At 39.4% G+C, this 25,553-nt stretch overlaps 1 long non-coding RNA gene across 2 annotated transcripts in view; it reads right to left on the bottom strand.

Annotated features, from left to right (window-relative positions):
* Positions 1–20,441, bottom strand: part of LOC142140105 (uncharacterized) — a 53,989-nt gene extending 33,548 nt beyond the window's left edge. The window contains exons 1-2 of one of the 2 annotated variants that reach the window (XR_012688295.1): positions 20,156–20,441; positions 19,460–19,534 (exon numbers count right to left, since the gene is read on the bottom strand). This is a non-coding gene — a long non-coding RNA (uncharacterized LOC142140105). The remainder of the gene's footprint in view (positions 1–19,459; positions 19,535–20,155) is intronic. The other variant, XR_012688294.1, reaches the window with a different exon arrangement.
* Positions 20,442–25,553: the final 5,112 nt, after the last annotated feature.

Raw genomic sequence — 25,553 nt, 5'->3', positions numbered from 1 at the left:
TTTTGTTTTATCTTATTCCTCTTCATATTAGCTGTAAATTCTTCTTTGATAGAAATACAGGGTCATTCAAAAGTCGCAGTACACCCTTTTATTTCAGAAACTCTACAGGAATTGGGCCGATTGGCCGATTTCAAGATGGCGCCCATGTTTGGTACATACCGTAAAAGATAGACCACGTCACCCATACCTTACTGGAGTATTCAGGTTTCCCAATTTCCTGTAGAGTTTTTGAAATAAAAGGGTGTACTGCGACTTTTGAATCACCCTGTATAATTAAAAAAAAATATAAAAATATTATTTTCCCTTGGATTTATGTGTATTATTTTTGCAAACAACTTGCTAAGTATTTCTGTCCTGACCTAAGTACTTATTATGTTATTTTTACCCAACTGCTTATAAAATGGGACTGCTCGGTAATTATTTTGGAGGGGTGCCTTGAAAAAATCATGGAGACTCTAAGGGTGCCACAAGCTGAAAAAGTTTGGGAATCACTGGCAAACCTATATCACCTATATACAAACGCCCTTTCCCTCCCCCTTTTCACGCTGAAAAACGTAGGTTGTTGGAAGTGTCCTTTGCGTTCGAACTTGAATTGCATGCAGTTGCATTCACTGGCATATACTCTGTTTCTGAGCATACACAGAGCAATTTTATGCAAAATACGACACACAACGTGACTTATGTGACTCACAGGCCATATAATCCACCACTGATCATTTAGTTACATTAGGAGTGTGATGAATGAGAAGATAAGAACAACAAATTAACCATTTCACTGCATTTTGCACTGTGCCAATATAGCAGGGAATATATTTGTATTGTACTTTTGTTACAATGACATGTGTAAACACGCAGGTCAGAAAGTCAGTGATACAGTACGTTAACACATGCTCTAACACTAGAGGTGCTGTAAGAGAGATCTCTTGGTCTTTAAGACCCAGCGTCTCTTCCTTCAGCAGGGAAATGGCTCCAGTGGCATTGCACAGATCACATGACCTTAAAAGCCAAGTACTGAGTCTGCCTTGATTATTGGCTTCAGGATCACTCTACATAAAGACGTAACATGAAGCAAAAAAAATGCACCACGAACAATATATAACTTATAATGGGAAATAGTGGGCACTGCACAACCTTTCAATGATATAATTAATAGTGTTTAATTGTTTCCTATTACTATATTTTAATAGGATGAGATGACACTAGGTTAGGTGCACACCATTATAAATGCATTAAATTTAGAGCAACCCACTCACATCTACCAATCTTCTATCCAGTGTGATTTGTATTGAATTTTAGCAGTTCTGATGAGTCACAGCAACACAATTTTCAGGGAAAAAATATCTAACAACCCCTATATCATCCAGAGACACACATGACGTCACAGTAGTATGAGTCATATACTGGGTGCCATGGAATCTAGAGATACGTGTAGGAGAAGATGGCACTTATGCAGGGATCCCATACCATTGTTAACTGAGATTTATATTATTATTAGATATTGAATGTCAAATCTCTGCCACAATGCCTGTCATTATTACACCAGCAATAACAGTGGCAAACAAGTGGACTAATAGGTTAATAGAAACACGTGGCTGAGCTACAGAGTTAGAGGGTTGTCGATATTAAAACCAGACTGCGTGAATGCATGGAAAATGCGGGAAAGTCAGCTGTGGAGTTTGAGGAAACTCTAGCGCTTGTGACTTTGAAATAACTTTACTTGCACTCATGAAAGGATGTGGTAAGACCGGAGGAGGAGGCCTTAGGGGGACTGTAGGTGGTGATTTGGGGAATACTTTTGAATGTGGGTTGACTTAGGGAATATTGGAGAATGCTTTGAAGGGTAAGGCAATATGACGGCATGTTTAACCAATAAAAGGTTTTACTTAATTTTATTCTCTATTGCTTCTCTGGTGAACCTAAATCCACACCCCCTTTCTATACTGTGTCTCTTTTTGATATACATTATAAAAATATTTATTTGTACATACTTAGATGGGAATTTTATCTTAAAAATTAGTTTTTTGCATGCTGCCAATCTTAGGGGTCTATTTAACAAGCCCAAATTCTGACTCACCGCTTCTTATTATTTAACAAAGAGTTAGCAGCAGAGAAGTCAGAGATCTCTCCGGCCTTAACCTATTTACCAGCACTTGTCATGGGCCCCACAGACCTCTATGAGGACAGCAGTGTTAGGCAACATATTAAGTTGAACCAAAGCTTTTCGCAGGAAAGTAAAGTAATCTCGCTTTTACAATAGGATCCAGATGAAGCCTCTCTGGTTTCGTTGGATCCTTCACAGCTCAAAGCGCTAACATTAGCAACGTAAGCGCAAAACACTTCGTTCGCTGACAGCGTAGGCTGATGGTGAAGAGGAAAAGTCTCAGTGGAGCATAGCAGCCCCGACATGGTATATAGCGGCGTTACTTCATTATGTATGGCAGTGATTTCCAGTCATACATATTGATAGTTACCACCCCCTCTTTTAAACAGACCCCCTAAGATTATTATTATGCTTTATTTATAAGGCGCCACAAGATTTCGAAGACCCCAAGAGCTCCAAGCATAGCTAGCACAGTGACGTTGGAGGAGAAGAATAGGTATAAAGACAAGAGGGAAGATGGCCCAGCTTGTAAGAGCTTACATCATAAAGAGATGGCAAACAGATGGGTTGGGTACCTTATAACAATACTGTAAACGCTGACAGTACTAAGGACAACATAATGACTCCGAAGCTGATATTCACGACAGAAGTATGAGTCTGAAGCCGTCATTCAACGAAAGAAGTATAACGGCGACTGTTTTAAAAACTGATGTTTAATCATTGCAACTAAGTTTCATCGCCGAAAGTACTAAGGACAACATAATGACTCCGGCAGCAGTAAATTACGTCACTGTAATACACAACATTATTATTACCGCTGTTAGGGGGTAATGAAAAGAGGCGCCGGCTGTACAATGTAGAGCCAGCGCATCCTTCTATTACCACCTTAACAGCGATAATAATAGTGTCGAGTTTTACAGTGACGTAATTTACTGCTGCCGGAGTCATTATGTCGTCCTTAGTACTTTCGGCGTTTGGAGCATTGAGAAAGTGACTACCACCGAAACAGACTGCAGGCACAAGGGGAGTCAGTGGAGGGGATCTAGTGCATGAGGAGCGAGTAAGTGGACAGGGGGAGAGATGGTTAGGTGGGTGGCTGGCAGTTTTTGAGGAACAGATGAGTTTTAGGCACCTGTTTGAAGGTGCATAGATTAGGGGACAGGCAGATAGAGCATGGGAGGTCATTGCAATGGAGGGGGGCAGCCCGGGAGAAGTCTTGGATTCTGGAGTGGGATGAGGTGATCAGAGTTGAAGAGGGGAGACGTCATTGGCTGATCTCAGGGAACAGAAGGGCTTGTGATTGGATAGGAGGTTGGAGATATAAGGGGGAGTAGAGTGGGAGAGGGCATTGTAGGAGAGGGTGAGGAGTTTGAAAAGGATTCTATAGCAGAAGGGGAGCCAGTGTTGGGTAAGGCAGAGAGGGGAAGCAGAAGAAGATTATAAAATATGCTTAAGCTAAAGGTTTCAAATTTATGCTATACTAATTATTTCAAACTTCCATATTTCCGCAGCCTGAGACTGTCTCAATCTCATTATAAAACCACCACAGGCCCGATCACATAGAGCAATCACATAGCTGGTCACTGGTCTCTATAACTTGCCTTGCATTGTAAATCATCCTGACATGAGTGAGACGGCACTTTACACGGAATTGTGTATATTCACCTTCTTTCCATCAAATCCTTCTACTTTAGAAGTTCGTAGTAGTCCTTATTAGAGATGCTCCAGTGTTTTTAAAGTGATTCTCGAACCATTTTGTTGAACTGGCTCTAAAATTCTCAATAAATTCTTTAACATTACAAATTGAGCTAAATTCGAGCAAGACAAACTGGTTTAATCATATTCGAGACAGTTCAAATATGTTCAGGGTTAAATTATTACATTGTGTAGTATTATTAATTGTTTTCCATGCAAACAACAAACTCAAGCACAATAATGTTCACTGTTCGAATGAAAGTCATTAAACTTGAACCTTGAACTTAAATCTCAAACTTCAAACCATGAAAAGAAAAGATGAAAGCACACAGAACCAGATCAGAAATCAGGACTATACCGTGAAAAAGATTGAGGGTCTCAAACCAGCCAAAGTTGGTTTAATTATGAACCAGTTTGAATACTTGAAGCATCTCTAATCCTTATTAGTACAGAATTGAGTAATTTTAATGTAAAAATTGAAGTTCCATTGATGACCATAAAAAAATCAATCTATGATCCCAAGACTGGGAATCCAAACTGGCCATTGCTGCTTCATTTACTGTTATTCCCCAGGAGATGGAGTCTTTCCCTTTATTCCTATCCAAGCCTTCCTGTGCTCCATTCCTGTTACACTAGCATACACACACAAGGCCTCATGGAAAATTGGATGCAATTTACACTGAAATCGTAAGTGTAAATTGCAACCCGTAAGTTACACAGGATTCCAAGTCGCACTGATCTTTAGATCCGTGCGACTTAGAGTTCTATGCAAATTGCACACCTCTTTATCTGCCTTATGGGTTGGTGTGCATGATACACTTAAGTGTATCAGTCATAGCTGCCCTGTAAAACAGATAAAATGAATAAACAAATTAATGTAAAAAAAAAAAAATCGTAATCCGCTCCCCCAAACTGTACTAAGGTTGGTTAAGCTGTTTGGGAAGGAGTGCGCACATTTTTTTTGTTAAGTGTAATTTTTTTTTACTTTTTTTTAATACAGCACCAAGAGAAAGCACCCACAAAAGATATGTCTCCTAGAGAGCTATCTGCGGCCGCTTTTAATTCAGCATAGCATGTAAAGAGTGTGAACATGTCTTTACATTACAGAGAAGTACAAGGGGGAGATCTGTCACAGTCAGAGAGCAGACTGAGACGGATCCTTGGCCAAAAGTGCAGTTTGCGCTGATCAGTTGGACTTGCGCCCGACTCTACATCAGCGAGCACTGTTTCACGCCTTTATGTCTGTACTGTTCACAAACCTAGTAAAGAAAAAAAGTCAATCTCACTAATGAATATCGTTATTTTCCCAACACCATGATGCACATGACAGGACACAAAAAAAGAAAGTAAGTAGAGCAAAAATATTATAGCAGACCATGCATGCTAAACAAAGAGGATTCTATTGCTTCATTCCAAACTGCTGAGCAAGCAGCTCCACTCTGAGTTCCTTTTAACTTGGGAAACACAGGGAATCTCAAATCTCTTTTCTTCAGCGCGCTTTGCTCACAAGTTGTAAAGTATCTACTAAGAAGGTAATAAAAATGTAATAAGAAGCCTGAGTACAGAGATTGTATTTACAGTGTTTATAGTCTAGCAAAGACACAAAAGAGTCTGTTTTAATGCCATGTACAAAATATGTCATCCTTCTCAATGTGCATCAAGTATTTAATATAAATAATCACTTTGGGGGAGCAAATAAAATCCTCTGTGAAGATTGTAGAAAAAAAACCAAGTTTTAATGTATTTTTCCTAAAAGAACAGACACTAGTCACATTTGTGTTCTCTGTTCTTTTGTTGGGTGTATATCGCAAATCTAAAACACAGTCAGAAACGGAGACAAAATTTTAAAAAAAGGGGGGGTAGACAAAAACATGGAATACTGTCGATGACAATCAGAGAATGAAAAGATCTTGTCCATTAGTGTGTTTACAGACACTATGAAGAACTGTCTGCGACTACCTCAGCAAGCTTTCGTAACTGAAGTCCTCTCCCACACCCCCAGGGACATTTTGTGGAGTGATTTATGCCTGTTTTGTGTTGACAACCCGAAGGCTTTTAAAAACTTGAAACTTTAAAAGCTCACGTGTGGTTCTAATGTTAACAGGGCTCATCAGGGGTTTGATTACTGTTCTACAATCCTGCACTTTGCTTTCTTAAGAGGTAGTTAATCTGAGAGTAACCTAACTCCTGCTATGTGGGCAGCACGGTGGCTCAGTGGTTAGCACTTTTGTCTCACAGCACTAGGGTCATGAATTCGATTCCCGACCATGGTCTTATCTGTGTGGAGTTTGTATGTTCTCCCCGTGTTTGCGTGGGTTTTCTCTGGGTGCTCCGGTTTCCTCTCACACTCCAAAAACATACTAGTAGATTAATTGGCTGCTATTAAATTGCCCTTAGTCTCTCTCGGTCTGTGTGTGTATGTTAAGAGATTTAAATTGTAAGCTCCAATGGGGCAGGGACTGATGTGAATGAGTTCTCTGTGCAGCACTGTGGAATTAGTGGCGCTATATAAATTAATAGATGATGATGCCTTAGAAAACAGCAACATCATTAAATGATATGCAATTTGTTTTTTCATTTTCAGGCCATCAAATACAATATATGGATTAAAGCGATAACAACTATTAGATGTATGCTGTTTCAGTGTCTGTATAGTGACGATAGTTGCAGCAGTTCAATAACAATTATCCTGGCAACTTCCCAATTTATGACACTTTTGAAATGAAGAATAGTGTTTATAGTCTAGATAGGATGATAACTTCTCGCAATATAACCAGTCAATCATGTTCTGACATACCATGCAGGCAAATGTCATAATAGACAGTGAAATCCACAAATATCTCTGATCATTCCCAAATTGGGACATTTTAGGCCACACCCATATCTGATCTGGCCACTCCCTGATCCACTCAAAAGAGGCTTCCAGATAGTGATACTCCCCGCAAATTGAGAAAACACTCTCCTTTTGGCTATCCTACCAAAAATGGGTCATTTGGGGTCAATGCACACAGTGGTGAAAAGGGGCAACTCTGAATTATGTAATGTTCTATTCCCTTGTCAATACAAGGGATGAATTGAGGCCCCTGAACATTACTAATGCTATAAAACATAGATACACTAAAATGGATTCTGCATACATTAATTTTGGCTCTAGTATTTACACTCAGATCCAGGGTCATTGTAATAAACGGGGGAAAAATATGTGCTCTGGGTCAGCCAGCGAAAAGCCTTACTAAAGAGCCTGATGTGAAAGACTTTAAAAGGGGTTTTATCTCAGCTTTCTAGGAAGACAAGAGACCCCTTGTGTAAAATAGTTTATTTTATGAGCACATGACCAAGATAATTCTAAAATATCCATGGTCAAATTAAGAAAAAAGGTAATGTTTTATTTTTATCCATGCCAATATCTCAACTAACTTACAAATTCCACAAGAGAAAGAAACTCTTAAAATATAAATTTTTAGCTGTAAAAGCATAAACACATAAAGCTGGGTACACAATTATTTTGGTATATAGTTACTTCTTGAATTTTGTATGATGGGGTAATTACTATTAATAATGAGTCTGTGAAAGCCTCTCCTTTCTCTAAGCTAGCTTTCCCAATTTTCTACAACATGGGAGTCTAGGGGTCCCTGAAGATGGAAAGTATCCTAAGAAACGGGCACATCATCCTCTCAAAACTTCCAGTGTAAATCTTGTGAAATGGAAGACCTCTAGATTGTAAGCTCTTTTGAGCAAGATTCTTATTTTTACTGTGTCATCATTTTTGTGTAAAGGTTAAAACGATGTAATTCAACATCATCATCATCACCATTTATTTCTATAGCACCACCAAGTCTGCAGTGCTGAACAGAGAATATTTTTGTCAGGCACATCTTTGTTAGCAGCCAATTAACCAGCCTATTGTTATAATATAGCACTGCAGAAGATGTTGTTACAACAATAATAATAATAATATTATTATTACAACTTATAATAATAATAATAATAATAATAATAATAATAATAATAATAATAATAATAACAAGTGTATTTAATTATATAATTACATATGAGAAATATATATATATTTTTTTTTTAAATCTCTTTAACTGAATAAAACCTTGAGAAAAGCGAACAAACTGTATATCCTTAAATAGAAGAATAGGTAGCTAACTAAATACCATAATATATTTCTGAGAATGTAATAATTGAAATTAAGATTGTTCAGATCCATTGAGAAGTGTAAACGTCTATTTTATTTGTTTGCCTGTTTTGATTATATAATAATGCACATGAAATATCAATGCATTTGTTCCAAAATGCTACTGAAAAAAATCCAACCCCCCCCTAAATAATGCAATAAAAAAATTGTTTATACAGGCTAAAATATAAAAATATAATACCTGATAAGTGTCTAATAATCAATCATACTTTCAAATTATAAGTTATTACAAAAATAAGATAACGCTCTCATAGTTATTCACAGCAAAATTATATTTTAAAAGACAAATAAAAGATATAAAATGCCTTTCCAGATAGAAAGAGTGGAAAAGGTAGTGTTTTATTTTATAAGTTAAATGTCAAACATGTTACATGTCAGAGTATATACTTGGCCAGCACAAAGATTATTTTTTGAAATAACAGCCAAACCGAACAATAAGCTTGTAAGACCCATTTATTTAGGGGCATGTGCGTAATATTCAGACGTCATGAGGTTTCTCCATCCATGATGTTCAGATATAAAACATGAAGCTCAAACACATGCCGGATCTCTCTTATTTACGCTGGTCTTTGCACATCGTTGCTTATACCTATTTTACAAATAGTCTGCAAAGTACTTTGTTTGGCGAAGTGAAACATATATTGCCTGATGCATATTAGATGTAATTTAGACAGAATTCACACATATGCTGACCTGGAGGCATCTCGAGATGTATCCAACACTGTACCTGTAGCGCAAACACCAGGGTTACATCAGGCCTACATACCCACATACACTTACAGCCAACAGGTCATAAGCACAAGAAAAGTTTGTGAACATTTCTTTTGATAGCGCACACATTCGCTATTATCATCATCATTTATTTATATAGCGCCAGCAAATTCTGTAGCGCTTTACAATTGGGAATAAACATCTATAAGACAATACATACAGACAGAGAGGTAAGAGGGTCCTGCTCGCAAGCTTACAATCTATGGGACAGTGGGAGTTTGAAACACAGGGGCGTGTTCTACATCACTCTTTCCCAATTCTAGTCTTCAGGAACCCCTAACAGTGCAGATTTTTAAGGTCACAAGTGATATAATTAGGACCACCTGTGGATCTTTCAAAATGTGTCAGTTAGTAATGAATACACCTGTGCTCCAGCAAAGAGATATGGAAAACATGCACTGTTAGGGGTCCCTGAGGACTGGAGTTGGGAAACACTGTTCTACATGATATTGCACATTGGAACAGCTAGAATGCAAAGGTAAAAAGTATTCAGTGGGATGTGTGATCAGTCACACAGCAATGTTGGTCAGAGGATTGTTGTATTGTGTTAGCTGTGTAGAGGGTGGTAATAGGGTAACCTAGGGAGATTAAGATGCTGGTTGAGGAATATTATAAGCTTGTCTGAAGAGGTGGGTTTTCAGAGAACGCTTGAAGGTTTGAAGACTAGAGGAAAGTCTTACTGTGCGAGGGAGGGCACAGCTGTCATTCTTTCTTTCAGACGCAGAGGATTATGCTGCTACTTTGGAGCCTTCTTTTCCTCATATTCCAGGTTGAACGTCTCATTTCTAGGAGTGATTTCTAGAAAAGACCCTGGGACTTTCAGGAAGATTCATCACCTCTCCTATCCTGACGGGCGATCAATCATCAACGATGTAGCACTTGATTTATATAGCATTTTTACAGTACATTCTCATACAGAGATGCTTAGACTATATTAAAATTCTAGTGGTGCTTTAAATGCGCAGATGCACTGTCCAAGTGCAATTCTTGCTTTTTGGCTGCACAAGGATGCTTACCATTACTGATGTCCTACTTAGCTTTGGGAGTTAGGGACCTCTGGATTGTGGTTTGATATGGGCCTCTTTGACACACAGCACATGGGCTGTCTAGTGCAGATTCTTAGGTGTCCTTTTAACATGTGCGGTTTGTGGGGTTGCTTCTTTGAACAATATTTACTTGACTTCATGACAAGGGGACCTGCCTGTGGACAAGCCTTGTCAGGTCTTTCTTTCTGCAGTCTTCTGGATTTCAGGACATTGATTGGTTGAAAGTCGACTTGTACCCTAGATATGAGGCAGCAAAAAGCTTCAGACCTTCTGGGTGAAATTCTTTCTTGCCTTCTGGATATCTGTTAGTTAGAGTATAAGCTAATTGTTTTTCCGAAACAGCCTTCAGCTTGGTCTTTTATTTGTTGATGCTCACTTATCTTTTCTCATTAGGAGGTTAATCAGATTAATGTCTAACTTCTGTGCATTTTTACATAAACATATAGGGACCGAGACATTAAGGAGAGCAAAGCATATAAAGGAGTAACTTTGCACCTGGACATACCATGTTACAATACAAGGGGTGCAAATTACTTTAATATTTTGCACATAAGTTAAATACTGGTTGCTCTTTCATGTAGTACACAAATATGTGCTAGCTTTATTTTTACACTGAAATTTAAAGTTGATCTAGGACATGCCCTACCCAGAGGCGGGCTGGCGAATCGCCTGTGCCATGATGCGGCCGCATCGCAAAACACGCAGGTCAATATTGAAAAAAACTTGCATTCACAGGGGGGGGCCCGAACAGGGGTCAGACGGAGCGGCGATGCCCCCCTGTGCACCCCGCCCCAACTAGCCCCTGGCCCTACCCCAACAGTAAATCGGTCCTCACATTTTAAATTTACCCCCTCCAATGCAACATGGTTTTGCCAAGTTGCAAAGTTACTCCTTTTTCATGCTTTGCTGTCCTCAATGACTCAGGCCCGTAGTCTCCTGGCTCTCTCCTTATTTACATAGACACTTCCCCACTCACTAGTTACCAGTTGATCAGTAGTCTTAAGACCAGCTGGTCAGGTTACACGCTGCCACATTGTATTTTAGCATAAACTCCTTTCACATCAGGTCTTATACTATGGCAGCATGGTTGGGTTTGGACAACAGGACTATTTGCAGGTATAAATTGTATGTGTGTCCTTAAACTCTTGTATGTTTCCCCTAATTTTAGTTTAAGTGTTGTTTAGTTATACTGTATGTCACTATTTGGTTATGTGATGAATACTATGTGCATTAGGCTAGGAAGTTAGGTGCCTGTCAACAGCATGGGTGGAACTTTGGCATTCCTGAGGATCAGGCTGTATTCCGGGGCGGAACTATAGGCAGTGTAGGAGGTACAGTAGCTATATGGCCTGAAGAGAGGGGCCTAGCAATGCTATCTCACCCCCATCTGCGAGGTCCCGCTTTCCCCAGAGGTCCCTGCTCTACTCTAAAAAGAGCAATGACCTCCTCTGAGCATTCACCGGTCCCAGAGGCCCCTTCTGGGATGAGACACTATCTCTGCCAGCTCTGACCTGTCCAAATCATTCTGTGGAGGGCAACTGCTATGTGCCTTTTTTGCACAGCAAGACACTAAGAATTTGCCCTCCACATTCCTTAATTTCATTTCAATGATCTTGCTCTGCAAATTAAAATCTTGATGCTCCAACTCTGCTCAACTACATCCATCGACTGGCGCAAACCTTGCTCCTACAGCTAAATTCCACCATAAACCCATGCACTATGGTGGATATCTAGGCATGCAAAGTAAAAAAAACTAATAGTAAAACAAACTCATAAAAAATAATAACAAATAGATTCATAAGAGCCATCTTTCTATGCAACCTTCCGAAACGTTCGTCTTGTACCACGACAGTTAGTCTCGGCTGTTATGCTAATGCTCCCAATGAGAAGTCCCTGATAGCTACTCATGTGGCTAATCTCTAGGAATGGACCCAAACCACCCATCACATCACAAAATCCGTCAAGTAATCCACCATTAAGTTTCAATCTATGCTTTGCGCTCTGTTAATGACCTTGGGGTAAATGTATTAAGCTCCGGGTTCTTCAACACCCGCGAGTTCGGCGTCTTCGGCGTTTAAATTTAAAGCGCCGCTGCCTTGTAAAGGGAAGTTTCCCTTTACGAGGCAGCGCCTTGTATCCTTTTAACTATACAATTATGATGCATAGATGCATGCAGTGATGTTGTATAGTGTTGGCCTTATTGTGTGTAGCTAACTAGCACATTTCAAATAATGGCAGAAAATAAGTAAATGAAAACAATGCCAGAGGTAATCCTAATACTGGAATTAGTTTATATTTTTAGGCCAAATCATTTCTTTCTGTGATAAATAAATATTGTTGCTTTGCGCCAACTCGCACTGACGTCACACATCTGTAACTTGTTCCATCAATTTTACTCCTCAAAGTGATCTCTTGGGCACAGAATTTATTACCATCTTATATCTGGAAGGTTTAATTGATGGAAAAAGATGAATCATACTATGATAATATTGCTCTGGGCAATGCCTCACCTAACCACTTCATACTTCATATCATTTAATGACTAAACGGCAGCACAGTGTAGATCTCAAGAAAATGGTTGACGCATTACAATGAATACCGTATACTACACTCAAATACTTGTTATGTAGAACATTTCGGACACAGCTTTGAGAATAGAGAAATCAAAATAGAGTTTGCTCCAAAGAAAGTCTCCATTCTGATCAGCAATCCTACCTACCTTTTTATTAGGCCTCCGCAATTTCTAGTGGAGTGAAAAACCTTCTAACAGATAAGGTTGTGGCTGTTCTTCTACATTCATCATCATCATCATCATCATCATTTATTTATATAGCGCCACTAATTCCGCAGCGCTGTACAGAGAACTCATTCACATCAGTCCCTGCCCCATTGGAGCTTACAGTCTAAATTCCCTAATATAGACACACACACAGACAGACAGACAGAGAGGGAAAGACTAGGGTCAATTTTGATAGCAGCCAATTAACCTACTAGTATGTTTTTGGAGTGTGGGAGGAAACAGGAGCACCCGGAGGAAACCCACGCAAACACAGGGAGAACATACAAACTCCACACAGATAAGTTACACAGTATTTTATATTGATCACTGTTAAGAATTGCCCATTTTGTCTTCTTGTGAAAAAATATAATGTTAAAAATGCCAAAGGGGTTGAAAATGTTTTATACCCACATTATTCACACTGCGGCTATATGGAACCCAGTGATGTCAGTGTGAATGGTATGATAGGTGGTAGTAAGTGCACTGCATACACCCAGGGCCACCAAGCAGAATCTCTTGCCCTGCTCCCTGGCTCCCAGGGCACATCCCTGGCACATCTCCCAGAACCACGGGGGATGTGTCTGTGCCGACCAATAGGTCTGTGCTGTCACTGTACCCCACCCATAACCCAGCTCTGTTGGAACTCCATTTGTCCCACCAGAATCGTCAGTCCCACTGAAGTCCAGGTCACGGTTACTCTGCACACTCCCCATCCCCTCTTATTGTTCTGGCATTCACCATAGTCTCATAAAGAACATGAACTAACAGCATTCTGATGCTGTTTCTATCTTGTGTAGAAAAGGAACCAGCTAGGAAATTTATTAACAAACGCAACACTTAGGGTCTGGGTATTTTAGATATACATACTTCCATGGAGGTGGATCTACCCTTTCATCATCATCGTCATTTGTTTATTTATACAACACCACTAATTCTGCAGCTCTGTACAGAGAACGCACTCACATCAGTCCCTGTCCTATTGGGGCTTACAGTCTAAATTCCCTAACACACACACACACACAGACTGAGAGAAACTAAGGTCAATTTAATAGCAGCCAATTAGCCTACTAGTATGTTTTTGGAGTGTGCGAGGAAACTGGAGCACCCGAAGGAAACCCACGCAAACACGGGGAGAACATACAAACTCCACACAGATACGGCCATGGATGGGAATCAAACTCATGACCCCAGTGCTGTGAGGCAGTAGCGCTAACCACTAAGCCACTGTGCTTTAAGGACAAATAGTTCAGTCCTGATGATTTTAGTTGCACCCCTGTTCCAGATGTGTAAAATAAGGCCCTGCAAGCATCTGTATACTATGGTCCCACAATAATATGCCATCTCACTGTGTACTATTTAACACTTCAGTTCACATTGTAACAATATACCACTAATAGAACACCACTGGCATTACTGCGCAGCCGTGGTTATTTCTACTGTATCTGCCATTATCATTAAATCACAGCATCTCCCAGAAACAGCTATTTGTAGAAGGTCAGTATTTGGGCAACACACATGAACTAATCCTAATCTAGAGTTTTCTGACCTTCCCAGGGTTCAAGACTCAGTTTACAGTGTTTTCTCTGATAACATCTAGAGTAATCTCATATGACACAAGATAAGCATCATCAATGGGGATAGACCTGTACATGTAACATAAACCTCGACTTAATACTACAACTGCATCAGCAGCAAGAAACCACAATGGAAACAGTATACACATGGCAAAGCTGATTAATACTAGAGATCCCAGGGGGCCACTTGTCAATGCTTACTAATGCTCTGTTTGTTCAAATACTGCCTGATTCAACAGAAAAAAACATCTGAAAATAATCAGAGCTTCTACTGGGGCAACATCAGAATAAAAACAGGAAAATCGAAATCTAAGTCTTATTACGTGATTTTTTTTTTCTTACCTTACATGTATGTGTGTATTTAGTGTGTTTATATTGTGGTGCTTTACATTAGTTATTATCTCTTATTTTTGTAACTAATGAATTACATATTTTGGGGAGTTAACACATAACACTCAATTATTATATCTAAATATTTTTCAGTCAAATCCAATTGCCACACCTAACTTGCTATCACGTCCACTGCCACTGCTCCACACAGCTTTCATGCCTATCAGCAATAAGCACTTAGACCTGTATGATGACATGGTCACTTTCTCCTGGCTGCCTACACATCGCTTCTGCAGTCATTCAGGAAAAATGAGTGCGTGCTCAGACTTATAAGACTACTGAGCACTGAGAGAGAGATGTGGGGGCCCCAAGAAATCCACAAGAGGTTATTTGCTTTAGTGGGATGCAAGGTCTTTGTGCAACAACCAACTGGCATTTGGGAGGTGGGTCTCTGTGCATCAGATGGCTGGCATTTGGGAGGTGGGTGGCATTTAGGAGTTGGGTCTCTGTGCATCAGGTGGCTGGCATTTGGGAGGTGGGTCTCTGTACATCAGGTGGCTGGCATTTGGGAGATGGGCCTCTGTTCATCAGGTGGCTGGCATTTGGGAGGTGGGTCTCTGTGTTTCAGGGGGCTGGCATTTGGGAGGTGGGTCTCTGTGCATCGGGTGGCTGGCATTTGGGAGGTGGGTCTCTGTGCATCAGGTGGCTGGCATTTGGGAGGTGGGTCTCTGTGCATCGGGTGGCTGGCATTTGGGAATTGGGGCTCTGTTCATCAGGTGGCTGGTATTTGGGAGCTGGGCTTCTGTGCATCAGGCAGCTGGCAATTGGGAGATGGGCCTCTCTGCATCAGGTGGCTGGCATTTGGGAGGTGGGTCTCTGTGCATCAGGTGGCTGGCATTTGGGAGGTGGGACTCTGTATCAGGGGGCTGGCATTTGGGAGGGGGGTGGCATTTGGGAGGTGGATCTCTGTGCATCAGATGTCTGGCATTTGGGAGGTGGGTCTCTGTGCATCAGGTGGCTGGCATTTGGGAGGTGGGTCTCTGTGCATCGGGTGGCTGGTATTTGGGAATTGGGGCTCTGTTCATCAGGTGGCTGGCATTTGGGAGGTGGTCCTATGTGCATCAGGCAGCTGGCAATTGGGAGGTGGGCCTCTCTGCATCAGGTGGCTGGCATTTGGGAGGTGGGTTTGTACATCAGGTGGTTGGCATTTGGGAGGTGGGTCTCTGTACATCAGATGGCTGGCATTTGGGAGATGGGCCTCTGTTCATCAGGTGGCTGGCATTTGGGAGGTGGGCCTCTGTGTATCAGGTGGCTGGCATTTGGGAGGTGGGTCTCTGTGCATCAGATGGCTGGCATTTGGGATGTGGCGGCATTTGGGAGGTGGGCCTCTCTGCATCAGGTGGCTGGCATTTGGGAGGTGGGTCTCTGTGCATCAGGTGGCTGGCATTTGGGAGGTGGGCCTCTCTGCATCAGGTGGCTGGCATTTGATAAAGGAGGTTGCAACTTCGCTTTTCACCAAACTATCTATATTCTACATATAGTATATATGAAATACATGTACACTAGACAAACTATATACAGTATATATAGCAAATATTTTATATATGTCCTGCTCTGGATAAGTCCACAAACCACACAGTCCTGCAAAGAAGAGCTACGTATGTGATTGTGCCCTGCTGCAAATGGCAGTGTCACAGGTTTTATTCATATGTCAATTTCATATCTGAATCTCATGAATTATAAAAGACCCACGGGTACTGTCATTCCACATGGTAAACTATAAATAAAAAACAACCAAGTGTATATATGTGTGTGTGTATACATATGTGTGTGTATATATATATATATATATATATATATATATATACATATATATGTATATACACTTGATTGTTTTTTATTTTTATTTTACCATGTGGAATATACATATATATAATATATATCATGCACAGCGCCCTGTAAAGCAGATATTTAAATAAAAAACAAAGTGAAAAAAAAATCAAAAGTGTTCTTTTCCCCCCAAAACAGCACTGGGGTTGGTTATGTTGCTTGGGGGGAGGTTATTTTTTACTTAGTTTTTTAATACATCAAGGTCTCTTGCACCAGCTGAAAACACCTGCAAAAGATACGTATACGTCTCCTAGAGACCTATTTGTGGTTGCTTTCAACTCAAAATAGCATGTAAAGAGCGTGAACACGCCTTTACATTGCTAGGCTTGCCCACTACCTTCCCTGTTCCACCTCTCTAAGTGCAAAGAGGTGCAATGGGGAGATACATCTAAATCAGAGTGCAAACTGAGACCAATCTTTGGCCAAGAGTGCTTTTTGCGCTGAACAAAAGGACTTGCGTCCGACTCAAAATCAGGCCCATATAGAGAGTAAGAGAGAGGTGCTACTGAAAAGTGATATGCAATTAAAAACTCAGTATTTACTATATATATATATATATATATATATATATATATATATATATATATATATAAATATACATATATATATATATATATATATATATATACACATACATATATATAAACTAATAACTTTTTAATAGAGTGTAACAATCATCCTCATACTTTATTTATATAGCACCACTAATTCCGCAGAGCTGTACAGAGAACTCACTCACATCACAGTCCCTGCCCCACTGGAGTTTACAGTCTAAATTCCCTAACACACACACAGAGTTAATTTTGGCAGCAGTCAATTAAAACCTACTGCTGTAGATAGAACAATGTCCAATTCATTACAGGAACAAGATAAAATATAAGAACTAACATCAAGATATGTTAAAAACAGGCCACAACTTTTACACTCGGATTTACAAAGAATATAATGGATAATATGTTATACTGTAATTGTTTGCTTACAGCTATATGTTTGTGCCCCCCCCCCCCATATCCTCAGCTATTATTTCCCCTTCCTTATCACCCCTTGGATTTCTGTACCCTAATGTTCAAAATGTTCTTTAAATAAAAGACTACTGATGATTTTTTTTTTAAATAAATATTTTGTGCTAAAAGCCATGGAAAAAAAATCAGTGATTTGTTATGATCAGTTGAGCACAAGTTAGACTACTGAAATTAAATATCTGATTAGTTACTATGGATTACTGTATAGTTGTGCCTTTTTCTTCATGTCATAGGCTATGGAATCTGTCGTTTACAGATATATCAATATTGCTATAGATGTATAAATGTATTTTTATATATGTATTGCACTATGATGTATGTTTCAAACAATGAATAATAATATTTGGTTAAATTGAAGAAATTAATACATTTGTTTGTTTGTTTGTAGTTATATATATGAAAAGTGCAGATTTTTCATTAGTGGTTTGCAAAATAAAATGATAGTGTCAATTTACAAATATTTTGGGTGCTTTTCTGTGCACACTGGGCCTGATGTTGAGTTAGAAGCAAAGCAAAAAAAGTGCAAATTTGCATGTTGCATTGGAGGGGAGGTAAATTTAAAATGTGGGGGCATATTTATAATTGGGATCGGACATGTCTGAGATCAACTTTAAATTTTCAGTGTAAAATTAAAGCTATCAATTATTTGTGTGCTATATGAAGTTAATTTGCACCACTTGCATTGTTACATGGTTTTTCCAGGAGCAAACTTACTCCTTTTTTTTTGTGCTTAACTCAACATCAAGCCCATTGTCTCACAATCTGTTTTGAGGTGTCATTCGTGATCATCAAATGCAGTATGTCAATCATTGTGCCAGCTTATTATGGCATGACCTATGTAGAGACCCAACACACTACTATGCAAAATAGTGCACAATAATGCATATATGTTTCAGTTGTATTACTGGTAGCAGATGACTCCTATTGAGTTGTATATCTAGCTATGGGTCTATACTCAAAGAAACAAAATGATGTCATTTTCATACTGTTTTTTAGGCATAGACTAATACATATATTAAAGCAAAATTTCTTTACTCAATATCCTACAATCTTGCTGGAGGTACAAATGAAAAAAGTGCACTAAATTACAGTTCCCAAAAGGCCAGGCTGCTATACTGTATGTCCAGATTTTCAGGATAACTTGAAATCAGCGACATTGTTGATACATTTAATGGGTCCTTAGCTACAGCACAGATGGAATCAGTATAACTTTTTAATTGTCTACTTTTACAATTCCCCTTTCATACTGTATGCACCTGTGTTTCTAGCTCCCTATAGTAAGGAAATACAGGTACATCTGTATCAGGCTACCTGCCAATAAAAGTCTATCCAACTTAATATTATGTGAGATTTTTACACCAAACCCAACATAGTCTGGAGAATCAATTGAATTGCAGTTGCACTCGAATACATTGTACACTGGTCATTTTACAAGCCTACACCTTCACCCATAAGGGATTAAATAGAAATTGGCTCCATCAGCAGGAAATTGCTGTTTTAACCCTCGCACTGCCGGAGGCGACGGCAACGTATGTTGCCTACAGGACAACACGCAGCTTGCACTTAATAGTAACAAGAAACCTTCAACGCTCTTACCCCGTTTCAATGCAACATTGTAATAAAATAAGTGCAGAGGTTACAATGTAAAAACAACACTCGCTACTTGCCACAGTAGTATCCCAAATAAATGACAGTATCCAGCTTCATACGTCTAAACAAATGTTACTTGTACCCAGTCCATATTGCTGTTTAATTGTGATTGTCTCCCCAACAAGCATTGTCCCTAAGGCTGTCACTTCTGGGTCTGTGAGAGAGGGGGGATTAGGGAGGGCAGTGCTGCCTCCACTGTTGTCAAGGAGGCGATGACGTCACCCCTTTCTTAAATTAGCCCGTTGTCAGCCGCTGGCGACTTTTCCCTCTGGCAGAGCGACCTGTCAATTACGTGACGTCACAATACGCCTGTTGTGACTGTAAACAGAGCGTTCTCTTTCTGTGTTCTGGCTGCTTCTGCCCCTTCCCCTCTCAGTCTTGTTCCCCTGTCACCTACCTTTCACTCAGGCTCTCCTTCAGCACTACCTCGGCATCTCTCGCCCCTGCCATGTCCGCACCAAGCACCAGATTACTATAATTAATAAATAAAAAAGCAATTCATTGAGAAGCATTGAGGAGGTGACGTAATGTCCCCAGCAGCAGAGCCTCCTCCAATGGTTTCGCGAGCTGAGGGAAGACAAGTGGATGGTAACCCCTGCACTGCCAGCAGCTCACGGCACAGAGAGCTATTACTTGGCAATGCATTCATTGTGGAAAAAGAGGTTGCACTGAAAAAACACCACAGCGACATTAATAATGAATCCCACACATTGTTGTACGGAGCTGCTCTTGCATTTGTACACTTTGAGCCGGTGAATGAGCACTATCTGTATTCACCATAAACCCAGATGAAGTGAACGAGCCGATACACAGTGGAGGTAAACAAGACTGGTCGTCCAATAATTCGCCGATCTTCTGTTTACACAGTGGACTGCGACAAATAGCAGTTCAGTTGTTAGCATGAGGGACAGGCATTGCCTATCAAAGGCTATCATGCATGCCCAGTCCAGATCACCACAACAAACACGTCCAATAGGAGTCTACATGTGTCTTTGGGACGTGCCTGGCAATGCCTCTCTTGTCCTTTACATACAGCAGATACGCATGAATTAACCTCAATTGCATGTATAAGAAATAGTTGAATGGCACTTACTAATGAGGGGAAGCCTTCAGTTGATGGGAAAACCCAGACTGGAAGATGAGCATGGACAGAAAGCGCAGAAACCCAATTGTCCAATGCCAACATCCAAGACATCTCATCTGTTCCCTCTCCTCAGCAGGGCAGATGCGGGGAAGCCTGCTGACTGTATGTGCAGTTTAGACAAGCTTCTAGGAAGTTGTCTTTGTTCCACTATTTATACATTGCGTCAACATTGCGAAAAGAAGAGGCGTGGCCACAACACTCCGGCAGAAAAGCCACACAAACACATAGCGCTGAAACCTCCACCCCGCTGAGGATCGCCAGATCAGATTAATCACGTGTCTGGGGATAACCAGCCCTGCCTGCCAGCTTGCCTGTCACAAGTGAAACACAAGCAGCAGCAGCAAGCTCCAGCAAGATAAAGCGCCCTATGGAGGCTGCCTCCCTCCCCCTACCCCGCCTCATCTGTATAGAAGAGAAGTCCTGCTAGGTGAAAGTCAAGTAACACTCATTTCACTCAACGGTGAAGTGTTGTCTATTGTCACAATGTCAAGATTAGAAAAAAAAAAAAAAGGATAATATATTTTTGCAGAAATGCACATAATATAATGCTACTTTCATGGACAATATGCAGAGTTGTGTCAAAGTTCAGTGTACATGACCAGCCCTGCGGAGCGAGGCACGTTTGCATGTTTAATTAGGGACACACACATACGATTTACACAATAAACAGTTATTATATAATAGTCCATAAGTGTACATCTGGGCTTTGTTACACAGGAGAATGCAATAGTACATGAAGATGAGTATTGCTCGGGGCAGATAACCAGGTCACTTGCTTTTCTACTGGGGCTTCTCCAAAATGATCCGGACATCTGTTGGGGTGATGCCTTCTTGTACCGAGGCTTGCTTTAAAATGGCGACTTCTGGTACTAAGGTTTGTCTCCACTGTGGAGTCCTATCTGCAGACTATGTTATTCTGGAGTTTATATATCCAGCAGTTATACCCGGAATAAAATGTATGTGTAATCTGTTACTTGGGCATATGCCTAGGCGATACGATTAGGTCATTATTTGGCAATTTCTTTTTTTATTCTTGGTGCTGGGGGACGTGTCTGATGCCAAGTAATCCAGATGGTTTTACCTGGTACCTATGCGTGTATTCTGGGCAATACTCCAGGTGCTGTGATCTCATATTTGAACATATATGCAGGTTAGGAGGATTTTACACACAATACCTTATATTTTGATAGAGTATTATGGGACGGGATCTATAGGTAGTGTCATCTCATGATGTGCTGGTAACCCCATTATCCTGCAGGACATGCATGGTTCTGCCTATATATATTTCATCTCCTAATGTACTAACGTATTACTGGGAAAAGTTATATGACTGCTGGTATGGTCCTCTGGACAAATAACCTTCTGCCATTCTGTTGATGATATTAGTCAGTTGGTAAAACTGAAGGTTGATTGTCTTCACTGCCTCTTGTGTCAGACCCTCCTGCACCACATGCTCATATTCTCAGATGATGTGACATTATATCTAGGTAAATCTTCTGATGATATGATGCGATATGATAGCTAGGTGAATCTCCAGATGTTGTGATATTGTACCTAGGTGTATCTCCAGATGTTGTGATATTGAACCTAGGTGTATCTCCAGATGTTGTGATTTTGTACCTAGGTGTATCTCCAGATGTTGTGATATTGTACCTAAGTGTATCTCCATATGTGTTGTTATATGGGTCGTAGATGTATCTTCAGATGATGTGATATGGTCCTAGGTGTGTCTCCAGATGTTGTGATATTGTATCTAAGTGTAACTCCATATGTTGTTATATGGGTCGTAGTTGTATCTTCAGATGATGTGATATGGTCCTAGAATGTATCTCCAGATGTTGTAGTATTGTACCTAGTTGTATCTCCAGAAGTTTTTATTTTTTACCTAGGTGTATCTCCAGATGTTGTGATATGAGTCCTAGATGTATCTCCAGATGATGTGATATGGTCCTAGGTGTATTTCCAGATGTTGTGAAATGGTCCTTGGTGTATCTCCAGATGTTGTGATCTAGTTCCTAGTTATACATCATCAGATGGTGTGATAGGGTTCCTAGGTATATATCCAGATGTTGCGATATTGTACCTAGGTGTATCTCCAGATGTTGTGATATTGTACCTATATCTATCTCCAAATGTTGTGATATGTTTCCTACGTATATCTCCAGATGTTGGGATATGGTTCCTAGTTATATATCACCAATCGGTGTGATATGATTCCTAAGTATATCTCCAGATTATTTGATATGGTTCCTAGTGATATGTCACCAGACGGTGTGATATGATTCCTAGGTATATCTCCGGATGATGTCATATGGTACATAGGTATGTCTACAGATGATGTGATAAGGTAGCTTGGTGGAGGTGGTATATCTCCAGATGTTTTGATATGGTTCCTAGATATATCTTCAGATGATGTGATATGCTACCTAGGGATATATCCAGATGATGTGATATAGTACTATGTATACTCTTTGTTCATCTAATTGAATGCCTAGATATAAATCCCAATTATGTAATCTACTGCTTTGGAATTTTTCCAGGACTGTGATTCAGCACTTGGGTAATTTGATATTGTACATGGACATAGAGCCAAATTTGATCATCTGGTACTTTACATACATTTAGGTCATGAAATCTTGTACCTGGCCATGTCTTTTTTAAATGCTGTCATATGGTATGTGGTCATTTATTTCATATTATTTGATTTGGCACCTGAACAGGTTCTTAGAGGATGTGATCTTGTACTTAGAATTATGTCCAGATGTTATGATCAAGTACTTGGCATATATTCATACATTTTGAGTTAGTTGTGGAGCATATTTCCATGTTATGATATATAGCAAGCTTCTATATCTTCACATGAAGGCATAGGATACTGGGAAAAGTCTTCAAGTAATGGGATACTGTATGGAATCTTCAGGACATGAAATCAGGTAATAAGACTTATGTTTGTTGTTTGACTTGTTTATTATCTCAAGATTATACTACATGATCCTGGGATTTATCCCCAGGTGATGTTTTTGGTATTGAGACACATCTCCAGGAGTTCTGGTTCAGATGATTTGCCTACACGTCATGTGCAGTAAAATATTTCCATGTGATTTGTTCTGTATTGAGGTTCATCTTCAAGAGGTAAGATGATGAAGAGGTATGGTATGGTAAAGGATTATCTCCAAATTCTGTGATCTCCAGCTGATTAATTATTGTTACTCTATACGCTAGCCATGTGATGGCATATGAAAAGTTATGTATAGGTTTCTTACTGTCTATTATCATCTCATGATGTGTTCAGATTAACATTAACTGAGGTCAATGCAGTTTCTTAGGAAGATTGAAAAGAAAAACTGTTTTGAATATGATGTAATAATACATGTAAATCAACTACATCTATCTCCTTTTGTTTCATATTGATTATTTATCACTTGTGGGATTTGTTATCATAATTGATTTAAATCAGTTCTACATTTATCTGTGTGCCATCTACTTAATATTGTCTGACCATGTTTCCTAGAGTATTTGAGCGGTAAGTAAATGTGTCATATTGCATTAAGCATCTAATAGGTGTTTTGTTTACCTAATCCTGCTTCTACCACAACTACACAAAGTTATCCATCACTGTGTCTATTACTATAATTGCAAAGTGAATGAATCTTGAATTAGAAGAAACATATTGAGGAACTACCAGATCCAGTATGCCTGCATGCTGAGATTTGTAGTTTCAAAACACCTAAAGAGCCACTGGTAGCTCAAGCCTAATTTCTGCATACACTCATGAATAAGTCTAGCAATGAATGACACAAGCTGCTACCACTGGATAAGCACAAGTCTCTGACTATGAATAATGAATACACTTGGTAAGCACAAAACAAATGCAACTACTAGACAAATCAGAGACACATTAAGCAGCAGAAAAGCAGAAGTGTAATACAGGAAAGTATGTTGCAACAAGCTACTGAACTCTGCAAGTAATGCTTTTATAGTAATGTCTTGTGTTAATCATATTAGTCAGAGTAGTTCAGCTTTGTTTCAGGTATGAAACTTCTCTTTCGAGCAGCTAAAGTTTGAAGTTAGCCCTAGTGGAGCTGAAACACTGCAGTGTGCTGGCTTGTGGCCAGATTTTGGTGAACTGGCAGCTAGATCTGTTACAAACAATTGCAATAGAAGGGCTTCACCGCAAAGGAAAGTTACCTCATGCCTGTACTAGTCAGTCACTCTGTAACTAAAGACTTTGTGGCTTGAAACTATGAAGATCTAAGTATAACTGGACTGTGGTGACACTGATTTAACTTTGGGGACACACTTGCTAAAACTTTCATCAAATCACCCTCCTTTATGGAGACTCTATAAGGGCCCCTATAGAAAGCAACTGTCTGTTATCAAATGGTTTCTTAAAATGATATAAAATGATGTCTGTTCTTTTTTTATTATAGATTGTACCTAGTATTGCACTCAAACATCTGTAATCCCCTGATATGTATATCCTATCTGCATAAATATCAGGACAGACAACATGTAAAATAAATCCATCCCCCAGCTTGTTCTCCCAGTTCTCTCCCTCTCTCTCTCTCTCCCTTTTTTTTTTTTTATCTTCCCCCCTCTCTCTATTTATACAGTAGTTATATATAATTAAATAAAATTATTTTAGACTGCAAATATGTTGTCTTTTCATTTGTTAAAATATTAAAAAGAGTTGTGAATGGAAATGTGAAGTTGGTTGCATAGAAAAGTATCTATCTATCTGTGTATCTCATATCTATCTACCTATCTCATATCTATCTATCTATCTATCTCATATCTATCTATCTATCTATCTATCCATCTCATATCTATCTATCTATCCATCTCATATATATATATATATATATATATATATATATATATATATATATATATCTATCTCATATCTATCTATCTATCTATCTATCTATCTATCTATCTATCTATCTATCTCATATGTATCTATTTATCTATCTATATGTGTCATGTCTATCAATCTATGTAATATCTTCATATCTATATCTATCTATCTATCTATCTAATATCTATGTCATATCTATATATATGTCTGTCTATCTATCGATCTATCTATCTCATATCTATCTACCTAGATCGATCGATCGATCTATCTATCTATGTCATATCTATATATCTGTCTACCTATCTATCTCTGTTTCTCTGTGACACGCAAAAACACACATATAAAATAAATAACACAACTAAAATAACTAAATATTTTGTACTAAAAAGTTAACAGCGCATAAATATTTATCATATCTCGGATTGTTCACAATAGTGAGGAATGTACAGCGATCTAACGTCATAATCAGACGAATCAAAGTAACGTACC

This window comes from Mixophyes fleayi, chromosome 2 (genome assembly GCF_038048845.1).
Source record: "Mixophyes fleayi isolate aMixFle1 chromosome 2, aMixFle1.hap1, whole genome shotgun sequence".
Taxonomy (NCBI): Eukaryota; Metazoa; Chordata; class Amphibia; order Anura; family Limnodynastidae; genus Mixophyes; species Mixophyes fleayi.
The sequence above is the reverse complement of the archived record's forward strand: the minus strand, read 5'-3'. Positions and strand labels throughout refer to the sequence as shown.